At 48.9% G+C, this 9,306-nt stretch overlaps 1 protein-coding gene across 1 annotated transcript in view; it reads left to right on the top strand.

Annotated features, from left to right (window-relative positions):
* The first annotated feature begins 3,127 nt into the window (after positions 1–3,127).
* Positions 3,128–9,306, top strand: part of PPEF1 (protein phosphatase with EF-hand domain 1) — a 37,544-nt gene continuing 31,365 nt past the window's right edge. The window contains exon 1 of the mRNA XM_080576439.1: positions 3,128–4,620. The gene's annotated coding sequence lies outside the window, so the exon portion shown is untranslated. The remainder of the gene's footprint in view (positions 4,621–9,306) is intronic.

The following is a 9,306-nucleotide window of genomic DNA, read 5'->3' as shown; positions in this document are numbered from 1 at the left end:
TGCACCCGTTCCTCCAATCTCTGTTAATTATGTGCAATTAGTGGTGAATTTTTAAAGGGGGCCTTTGAGAGCGATTGCTTCAGAAGCAGTTTCCTCTGTTTCAAAAGATGCCCGACTGCATGCGCAGGGAGTAGGTTATCACTGCATAACTCATGTGGGCTGCGGGAGCGTTAAGCTTGGTCTGTGTTCAGTCTTCTGGTCTACGGCCATTCAAAAAACGTGGAAAAAAAAAAAAAAAGATGCTGATTTTTTGGAAAGAGTTCCCTGTGGCAGGATCATCTCACCTACCTTTGGATGCCTACAAACCATGAAAGTCCTGTCCATGGGATGTCAGACCCAGCATTCCTCTGCCGTGGTGGGACAGGGGCTGCGTCCCTAGTCCCGATGCACCCCAGCCTCAGCAGGCTGTGTGGCATGGAGAGGTTGAGCCTCCTGCCAAGTGGGGGTCACTGCTTTGGGCCCCAAACACCACGGCATGTCAATGCATCCATAGACACACAGCAGAGATGAGCTGAGGCCTGCAGTTATCTACACTCAGTGTTGATTACACCCTTTTTAAGGTCACCCATCCCAAGGAAGGCCAGTCCTCCTCTTGATGTCTTCTCAGCCCTCCACCTCCATCAGTTGCAGAGATGGACCTGGTCCCACCTTCACATCTACCTTGGTGGGCTGATACATGGCTGGCCCCGTCTTCCTCATGTTCCCTTCTGCATCCTCCCGTTGTGCAACCTCCCATAAATAAACCTCTTTTAGCAGGTCGGTCCTGAAGCATCCCACTCCTTGCTGCTACCCCACGCTGTAGAGCACCACATGTGATGGGGCACAGCGGGGCAAGCAAGCAGACAGCTCACCGCCGGGCACCAGAAAGGGGATCATTTTCCTCAGGACCGGGCAGCTCCTGATTTTTTGCTCAGAGGCCTCACACTCAATCACAGCACCCCTCACAGGACAGCAGGAGCCATCAAAAGGTCCTGCCATAGGTCTTAGTTTTGTGTGAGAAATACAATAGCTCAGGGATGGTGTTCAGAAATAGCACAGTTATTATCAAAGAGCATTTCATTCAAAGGGATGTCCTCAAAGCTGGCAGATCCCCAGTTATAAAATTCCTTCCCCACAGAAAAAAAAAAAGGCACCCTTTGTACAAAAATATGTCTGTGGCATTACAAAATATGAAATTGTTTCACATGAAGAGTCAGAGAGACTTAAAACTGAAGTTTCTGTACTCCAGACCCTCTGTGTCTGTTGCTGTTGATAGTGCTTCATTTTAATAACTGTAAATGGCAAAACCATGCTGCCACTGCAGACAGCATTGCTAAATGAATCACGTAGTTCATTCCTAGCAGCCAGACAAATATTTCCAGGTATCAAAGACAGAAAACATTTTAAAGCCAGTGCACAATACAGCACCAAAAAAGGCTATATTTGCCATTTATTTATTTAAAAAAAAAAAAAATTAGCCTGGCATCGGTTATGATTATAGAACATAATTGTGCCTGGTACAAAGAGCCCAGAGTAGGACAATCTCATTACATCCACGCTTCTAAGTAAAACAGTCAGGTCCACCCTTTCGATACAGCTTTTCCAGGTCTAGCTTATGTCCTGTTGACCCTAAGAGATTTTGTATGTTTTTATGGCCCTTGGATATTTTTTCCTGCTTTCTTCCCTCAGACTGCTGGAAATAACACAAAGACCACCCTGCACCATCAGGATGTTTTTATTGCACAAAGCTGTGAGTATGGCTTGCATTTCCAGGGGCACATAATGGTGTGAAGCCCAGGCAGAAGGGGGAATCAAGCAGAGCAGAGATTTTTTGACTCAGTGACTGGAGATGTTTCCTGGACTGCATCCCTCCCCAGATGGGTGGAGGCACTATCCAGAGAGTGGCTAGTTGGCCTGCACCACAATTTTACCAGGAGCTTGCTAAAAATTAAACAGCATGGATGGCTGGAGGCCATTGGTTAACAAATGCAACCACAGCTCCACACCATTTGAGGAGCCCCATGCCAGCTTCTTAATGCAGACTTGCACTTTCTGCTAGAAGCTTTGTTTTAATGAGAAATTAATCTGCTTCTGGGCACAGCAGAGCAGTGTCTCCAGGAGCTCTCCAAAGGCACCAGCAGGTGCAGAGCCTTCCTGGCACTGGACTGCACCTGCAGCAGTGTCCTCGGGGGAGAGGCAGGAGATGAAGGTGCCTGTATGCAAGGGAAGCACAGCTCCACACGGTGATTTTGTGTTCCTCCCAAAGTCAGAGTGCCAGACAGTGAAATGAGAGCAACATGCACGAGTTCGTATGTCTGGAATCCAAGCACAGGCGCCACACGATTTCGTAGTGCTAATGTGTGACTGGAGCACTTGGGTCTTAGCACAGTTAGGGAATGTACAAAATACAAATTTATACGTGTACGTGTGAACGACAGGCATCACTCAGAAGCAGGATACACATGTGCTGAGAGAGTGAAACTGCCAATGGTTTTGGAGCTTGAGTCAAAGCTTCAGGAGCTGTATTCCCTTGATGGATGGAGCAATGGTGGTCTACACACGCTGAAGATCTGTCTCTTGAAATAAAATAGTAGCTTAAGTCCTCTTCTGGAGAAAAACAAACAAACAAACGAAAAGAAACAACAACAACAACAACAAACAAAACAAAACAACAAAAAAACCTTTCTCCTCAATGCAACAAAACAGATGCAGCTAGTTACTTGGTGCTGGCCAGCAGGATCTGGTGCAGTCCCCTGTGACACTGGGACTGTCATTAGCAGGGTGAGCATCATGGGATCACCACCCCAATTAGACGGGACATACCTTCACTGAAGTCTTGCATACACTATATTGGAGAAGTCTAGGTGTGGCTGACTCATATTTGGACCTGGAAACAACCCTGCCATGACAGGCGTTTTACCCTTGAAGCAGGACTTAGCATGGAAGGCTCATCTCCAGCTGGGGTCTCCTCACTTCAGTGTGCTGGAGCAAAGGGATCCTCTTGCTCCTGCACAGACATCTTTTCCCCAGGCCCCAAGGAGGCACCCAGGGGTTACTATTTTCTAAAAGCTTATATGTGCAAAATGAGATGGCATGCAGTTAAGTTGCTGTGACGCAGGGTGAGAAAACAAGGTATGAGGAGCAAATGATGGAACTGCGCTGTTTAGTCTGGATAAGAGGAGGCTGAGGGGAGACCCCATCACTCTCTACAACCACCAGAAAGGAGGTTGCAGCGAGGAGGGTGTCAGTCCCTTTTCTCAGGTGACAAGTGATAGGGCACAAGGAAATGGCCTCGAGTTGTGCCAGGGGAGGTTTAGGCTGGGTATGAGGAAGAATTTCCTCACAGTGGTCAAGCATTGGAAGGGGCTGCGCAGGGAAGTGGTGGAGCCCTTGTCCCCAGAGGTGCTTAAGAGACAGGTGGACGTGGCACTAAGCAACAGGGTTTAGTGGTGGACTTGGTAGAGTTAGGTGACGGTTGGACTTGGTAATCTAAAGGGTCTTTTCCAACCTAAATGATTATATGATTCTGAGTTAATCAGCTCCCAGTTATTAAAAGCGACGCCAGTCTCAGTACTGGGGAGTGCACGCAGAGAGTTAACCGCGCACAGGGAGGCAGGCCGCTGCATGGGTGTCAGCGGGGACCACAAAATGGCTCCGGGGCACTACGGCAGGCTCAGCCAGCAGATGTAAAACCTGCAACTCCTGCCCTGCCAGGCAGACGGGTGGAGAGAGCTTTGGTGCCCCAGGGGGCAGCAGCGAGGAGAAACCACATCTCGCTGGCTTTCTCTGCGTTTTGTTGTTGTTGTTGTTTTTGGGGGGGTGAGGAGCAAGTCCTGCAGCTACACTGTCTAAAATTGTTTGGACTCTTACAAAAATGTGCTATTGCACAGGGCCTGCGGCAGGTGTAGGGCTGTCTCTCAATGAGCCCATGCCCTTCTCTTGCTGAGAGGAGACGTGTGTCCTGAGTGTCCGTGTGTCCTGTGGGGACAGGCTCTCCTGATTGAGTGGCCTTCCTGCTCCCCTCTCCATGCACCGCTTCTCCACCCCACGCAGGGCTTGCTCGTTTTAGACGGGCTTACCCGATTGCCCATTTTCACAGAGAAAAAAAAGAACAAACCGGCATTCATTGCCGTCAAGGTAACGATAATGTTGAGTGTGGGGCACGGGAGAAAAAATGAACGCCGCTGGTTCCACTGGGGCTCGAACCCAGGACCTTCTGCGTGTAAAGCAGACGTGATAACCACTACACTATGGAACCGCCATGTCAACGGTTCCCCCGGCGCTCCTCCTATCATCGAGGCACACGCGCGCCTCCTTCCCCGCCCCCCCGCTTCCCGCCCAGGCGGCGACAGGCGGGGCCGTTGGGCGGCTTGTGAGGGAGGGCGGCGCGGCGCAGTGCGGCGCAGCCGCCGCCGTTTTTTTAATATTTTTTTTTTCCAGTTTTATGTGTTTAATTGCCAGTTAATTAAAAATTTGATTAACACAATTTAATCACGACGCGTTTTCTGGTCTTCAGGTAGCTACAGAGCCGCAGCGAAGGGGGTAAATCGCTTTTAATGGCTCTCACGCCGTGAGGGAACCCCCGGTGAGGTTTTCTCTTCGCCTGTGGGCAAGCCCCGGGTGTGCGGCCGAGGGACGCAGGTAACGAGCCTGACACTGCCTCACGCTGCATGCCTTGGGCACTGAGAGCGCTCCCTCCCCGTGCACGCCTGCGGGACATTTTGCTTTCAGCCTGTGCAGTCACAGCATCGCTGCCATCTCACCCCCTCGGCAAAAGGCTGGCAGGCCTCCCCGTGCATCCCGCTGCTCCTTTGGTTTGCTCGGCTGCCCTCTCCTTGCAGATCAGCAGAGAGCAGAGGGCATCATAAAATCGTATCAAGCTGGCACCGTGCATTTCGGTGCCCCGCAGGTCGGCCAAGCGGTGGCAAAGGCGGGCTGAGCTCGGTGAGAGATGCACGAACACCCCCGCTGCTCCTGGGGAGCCTGGCTGCGTGGACTCCTTGTAAATCAGTCACGGGAAAGTGCTCCGCTGCTTGCTGCGGGGTGCTTCAGCTCGCTTTTCGGTGGGGGAGGAAGGTGTAGATGATTCTCTTGCTGCAGAAGACAGCGTTTTAAATAGCGTACTGAGAGGGAAGGCAGAATCTGAAGTTTGTCAGCGGCAGTAATGCCCTTGAAGCTGTTGCGTGGTGCCCGACGGATCCACCAAAGTATGATTTATCCCCTCAGATGCAGCGTGGTACATACTAACGAGCGTCCTGAAAACGAGGCCATTTGCCCTCAAAAACCCAGCTGGAGAACATCGAGGCTTTTTCTTTACAAACCAGGCAGAGGGGCTGAGGTGGGACCAGCACCCCAGCCCTGCCTCAGGAGTGCCTCATGCCTCCCTGTCCAGCCCCTGCTCTCCTCCCCCCTGTAACGCAGCAGTGCCACGCGAGCACTCCTTGCTGTGCGGCTCACTCTGTGGGGATTGTGCATGACGCTCCTTTGCAACCATTTTTTTTTTTTAGGGGAAATATATATATATTACGTGTTGATGCAGCACAAGAAGGCCTAAGTGCTTGTTTCTGCTAAAGGGGAGCTGTTGGAGCTGCTCATGCCATTCGCTTAAACCCACCCACACACCCAGGGATGTCCAAGGTTGCTTGGGTTGTGGCTTGCTGATAGACCTGCTGCAGGAGATGGCGTTTTGTCAGGGTGCAGGGCGGCACAGCGGCCCCTGAGGGTCCAGTCAGGCAGGTATTCATGCATTCCAGGGCTTCCTTGGCATTTGTCACACCACACCGAATTCAGTGATTGCCTTAAACGTAACATCTGTTATGTTTTACCTGGGGTTTTGCGCCACTCCAATTACCGCAGTCCTTGCCATACCAAATCCTCACGTGCCGGAGGGAGTGAGTGACTTGTAGAGGTACAAATGAAGGCTTCTTTTCCATGTTTACAGGACTGTGGTTAAAAATTGCAATGAGAAATTATTATTTGGCATATGCAAGGTAAATACATTAATTTTCAGAAGCATGTGGTGCCTGTAAGCAAAACAATGTATTGTTTGTAGCTAAATATCATAGTTTCCATGACTCTTGAAATTATTAATGTTTTGCTGAAGCAGCAGGTTATATATGGTTGCAAAATTATGCCTTTTTTTTGCCTTTTTTTGTCATTAGAAGCAGTTTCACAGCAGTAACATGAAAACAGAGGTGAAGAACATGATATTTCTAGACTTTTCTGACCATCTACCATGTATGCGATGGCTGCACTTACCGGCTGGTAGGCCCCAGTCTTAAAACAAACAAACAAGCAACACATAAAATAAAACCCTTTTACGTAGCAGTCATTAGTGTGTGAGTCCAACAGCTCCGTGGGCCCTCCTGACCTGGAGAGCCTGACTTAACCTCGAGGGGCCCAAAGCCTGGTAAGCTTGAGGCTTCAGGACGTAGGTTTTGCGCTGTCTGTGCAGTGTGCACCAGACTAGCAACATGCAGATCCAGCTTTCATTAGGCAATTCTTATGCCCGTTTATTTTTCCCATTTATGCCCATTTATTTTATTTTTTTTTAGTGAAATCTGAGTGGTGTAGACAGCTGTAATCTCTATAGGCTCCAAGGGGAGGCTGAGACTAGTTTGTGGAGGAATAAAGTTGTTGAAATTATGCCATTGGGCATTGCTTTCCAGAATAATTTGCCTTCAGCTAACAATTGGGGGAAAAAATGTGTTGTTTTTTTGTGTGTGTGTGTGTGTTTGTTCATTATTATTATTATTTTGTTCTCATTTTTACAGAGGGTATCCTGGTGCTTTCATAATGTTCCTGTCTAGTTTGTTGCCCTTCAGCAGTTTGGAGGCCCTACAGTTGCATTTCTTAGCCCATGTTTCTGTTTTTGTGTGCTTTTTGCCAAGGATGATAATTTTGGTGTCTTATATCTGTTATCTTTGCACCTCAGAAATGTACATTGCAGGGGGGATGTATTTTCCTGTTCACCCAAATTAACCTCCTGGGGCTGAATTGTGAGAACAGATTTCTGTCATCTCACTAAGACACAGGTTAATATGGAAAAGCCAGATAAAATTATTCAGTATATTTGTTTCTCCTTTATCTCTTCTGTTCCTTCTTTCCTTCTGTTTGCGTCCACGTGTCCAGATCTCTCAGTCAGGGACTTGTCCCCTGGCCAGTACTTTAAAATACCTTGTTGGATCACATAAAAATAATTTCCTGAGCTTAACAGGAACAACAGCGCAGAAGGAGCACGTTCACTCCAACTATCTTCTTCTTCCAGTCTTTTTGAAACATACTGGCTGCATCGCTTTGTAGTGGGTGCCTCTGAGAAAGAAGCCTGAAGCAGATCTTGAATTATGCATGTGGATTGCGTGCATGGAGGCTGGCCCAGGAGGTTGATTTCCAAAGCGTTTGGAAAACAGAACGCATGCAGTTACTTCAAGGACTGCTTGTAAAGGGGTCTCCCGCTTTCTGCACTAGCAACGTTACTTTATTTTTTTCCTGTGCTAGACTGCTCAACAAAGTATTATCAGCGTGTTGTTGCCTGCTGTCTGTTGCAGCTGTTGATGCTTGCCAAAATCCTCTTCAGCATCTTAAATGTGCGCGTGATACGTGGCTGCTGAGCAAAAAAGCTCAGCACGTGTGTGACGTGTTGGCGGGACTGGTGTGTTCCCTTTGCCCCGTGTAGAACGGAGGATGGTCTTGTTAGCTCCAGCCTTTGTCCTTGGACTTGAACGGGAAAGGCTAATTTGGAAGGCACATTTGTTTGTGTTTCCTCAAGTTGCACGTTACTGTGATCCCCGTACGTAACTGGAGAGGTGCCTCAGTCCAGCAAGACTGACTCTTTATCAGGTGGCTCGGTCACATCAGACCACTGAGACAGGGGACGAGCAAATTCCATGAATACCAAGAGAAAACACGCAGGAGAGACTTTGTCCTACAGAATCTAACAGCTAAAGGTTTGATTCCTCTCCCACTCATCTTGGATGAAGCATTTTCTGATGGATTTCTTGGCTACTGGAACAAACCTCATAGCCTCTCGTTAGCAGGAATCTTGCTAAATGCCAGTATAGATGAATTTATCAGATACAGTAAATGTTTTGTAAATGACATGTATCCCCAGAGTGCAGAGGAAAGAGGTTATGATGTATTTTTGCTTGCATGCATTTTGGCAGAACAGCGTGATCATACATAAATGATTAGCTACTGTAACTCTGATCAAGGCAAGTGCATCCTGCCAGAAAAGCAAACATCAACGCGCTTCTGGGTCATGCAGAATTATGGAGCCTGGTACGTATTTTCTTTGCTGTCTCACTTCACAGAAACGGAATAGCTTTGAAAGTGGAAGCTTGTGTCTGGGACTCCAGAACCTCAAAGACTAGCTCAGTCAGTCAAACTGGTGCATTCACGCGGTGCCTTCGACTTTGCTGGTTTGGCAGTTTTAATATCTTTTACATGTTAAAAAATGTGTCCATTCCCTCACAGCGAGGGAACGCCTCTGTCTGTCCCACAAGATGATTTCATCCCTCTGTCCAGGTGCCTTCGCAGTGCTAGTTGATGTCTTCAGAACTGCCACCAGACCGATGGCAAAAATTTCCTGAAAATCTCATGTTATAGCATTGTTAGGCCTTTGGGGCAAGCAGTGAAGATCTTGATCTGATGGTCTCTGTTCTCACAAATGTTTTGCTCCCCATCCCACCTATTTCCCTGGGGGAGCAGGACCTGGCCTCGGGGAACTCCATCACAGGGAGAGGCTGCAGAGGAAGAGGCACTGTGATCCCCATCCTTTTGGCGCTTCCTCCCACCACCGCGTGCATTGTAACCCGTGTTCCTTTTTGGACCCAGCACCCTTGTGGTAAGCCCACAGGAGTGGCTGCTGTGCTCTGCTTATCACTGCACACCGAGGGTAAGGGTGGCGTTTAGGGCAACTGATGCCGAGGAGTGTACCGCCCAGGAGTATACTGGTGGTACCACAATACGTATGTCTGCTGATACCTAATACTTTTGAGTTGTTTGGCAGTGTATGTGTTCAAATTTGCGGTGTCCCCGTGCTGCTCATGCAAGAAGTGGCATATTCTTCCACCAGCACTTGGACTTGGTGGCTCTGCCCTTTGTGGGCACCCATGAAGGGACTGAGAGCCCACACTCAGCGAGGCAAGGAGGCAGGTCAGAGGTGTGGGCCCTTTGGCCAGGGATCAGAGTTTGATTTCAAATCACGCAGCAGCACGGCTTCCTGACCGCACAGGGCAGCCACGCTCACTAAACTTCTCGGCCTATCCCATCCCTTTTCTGCAAAGGGAACGGACAAGCTGAGTCATGAACTGAGACCCCCGAACCCCA

The sequence above is a fragment of the Anser brachyrhynchus genome, assembly GCF_964034855.1.
Source record: "Anser brachyrhynchus genome assembly, chromosome: 1".
NCBI classification, from domain to species: domain Eukaryota; kingdom Metazoa; phylum Chordata; class Aves; order Anseriformes; family Anatidae; genus Anser; species Anser brachyrhynchus.
The sequence above is the reverse complement of the archived record's forward strand: the minus strand, read 5'-3'. Positions and strand labels throughout refer to the sequence as shown.